We start from the raw sequence: 2,101 nt of genomic DNA, 5'->3' as shown, positions 1-2,101 counted from the left end.
TGTAAAATGACTGTGAAAAAAATACTGTAGGTTCACTTCAGCCGAACAAGAACCTCAAATGGGACATTGCTACTGTGTGCAGCAAGCCGTGTGCAGTGCAGCACCTGAAGTGACAATGCTAGCAGATTGCTATTTACCCAGACAGCAGAACCCCAACATCATGCTGCTCTCTGCAGCTCCCCTGCTGCTGTGCCAGGTGTCCTCTCAATGTGTGGCAAACAGAGTTACTGTGCAGCAGCCAGTCGTAAATCCAGCACAGAGACACCTCACTTTGATCCCGTAGCGCTCTGTGTCCCCAGAGAAAAGACCAAAGCCGTTACACTGGGCTTAGATTTCAGTGCTCTGTAAACACTGTGTTGGGGGTGTAGTATATATATATCATTGATGTGGAAAACTTACTTTCTAATCACCCTGTAACTACAGCATACAAAGATCCAGCAAGACATGCAAGACCATAAAACCAAGGACTATGCCAGGCCGACACAAGGATAAGGAAGGAGTTCACGCACGCCGTGCTCCAGAGTTGCAAGAGTGATCCTTGGATTCTGTACGGGATGCACGGAGCACAGAAGGAATTTCTTTGAACAAAAACTGCAGGATTGTTTAACTTTTCCATGTCCTTTGTATCATACTGATTTTGAACTTGTATTTGTTTTTTACTTGCGTGCGTTGTTTTTTGGTCCTGGCATCATCTGAGTTTTTATTTGTACATTTGCAGTAAATGTATCACCCATTTTAAATTAATCAGACAGAAACAGTCCTGAATTGAGGATAGGGGTGCTGGAATTCACCTTGCATTGCATTCCGCACACATGTTCATGCTGAAGCCTTCATCAGCATTAATTCAGGCGTTTACTTCAACGCACTGCAAATCCGTCCAGCTGTGATCCCTACAAATTGCTGTGCCTCGCGCTCTATTTATCACTGAAGAAATCCATCCTATTCTAAGGAACAGCGATTACCAGTCCTGAGGAAGCCAGGTGGCTTTTGAAGGGCCGTCACACAGTCATATACACAACTAAACAGACCCATGGTGTTTTCACCATGCCCGGTTTGTTTTGTGCGAATCTGCTAAAAATAAATACAAAGAATAAACTGAAAATGATTTCCTTCAACTCCAGCAGCCAGCTAATTACCATCTGCACTTCCATGAAGTACGCCGCGCTTTGGAATATTAAATCCATCGATTACTTGCCAAAAACATAAAGCATGCAGATAAATTAGTTAATACATTTGTAACTTTAAGAATATCATTTTGTTGTGCTTTGCTGGATTGACGCCACAACCTGCATTGCATTTGATTAAATTAAAATAATCAATGCTTTAAATGTGAACTACAGTACAGTTTTCCAGGATTTCAGAAGGCATGCTTTTGTAATCTGAACATCTATTTTAAGCCTCACCTTATTTTCAATCTGGTCTTGTACCTCTTTGGAAAAAGACCATCTTCCTGGCGGGATTCCCCTGCGAAAATCTTTTAAATAAACAAGAATTTCAAAATGAACGGGCGAGAAATGAGGACTAGGTCAACTCTCAGACGGCTGTTAAAACTGCCAGCGATACACAGGGCCTGCATCAAAACCAGGCTCAGTGTGATTCAGGAGGAGTTCAAATGAAAAGTGCTGAGATGACAACTTTGCGCTCCAAAAGCTGTTTGACCAATAAGGGTCTGTTTGCACATTACCCAGGAAAAGCATTAGCACGGTTCTGTCAAATACTGGTGCCTCAGTCCGTTACACTGACGTGCTGTTCCTGAGCTGCTGGGGGAGGGCATGAGACAGTCAGCGTGCAGCTAGGCAGTGATTTCACCTGGGAGATCATTGTTAGTGGATGTCTGTCTTTGTGTGTAGACCTGTATGAAAAAAAAAAAAAAATCATACACATAGACTTGGCATATTGTAGGTAGTCCCAGGTTAGCTCTGTTTGATCACAGCTGACATCGCTGCGTTGCTAGGATTGTGCGTTTACACAGCTTTGTTATTGCAACGGAAGCATGCGAAAGGAGGTTCTGCGATTTCCCAGTGGCTGTGTGTGTAACTTCAATACCCAGTCTCCCTCCCTGCTTACTCCCCATGTTACTCAAACAAGCCGCACAGCAAAC

The sequence above is a fragment of the Acipenser ruthenus genome, chromosome 26, assembly GCF_902713425.1.
Source record: "Acipenser ruthenus chromosome 26, fAciRut3.2 maternal haplotype, whole genome shotgun sequence".
NCBI classification, from domain to species: domain Eukaryota; kingdom Metazoa; phylum Chordata; class Actinopteri; order Acipenseriformes; family Acipenseridae; genus Acipenser; species Acipenser ruthenus.
The sequence above is the reverse complement of the archived record's forward strand: the minus strand, read 5'-3'. Positions refer to the sequence as shown.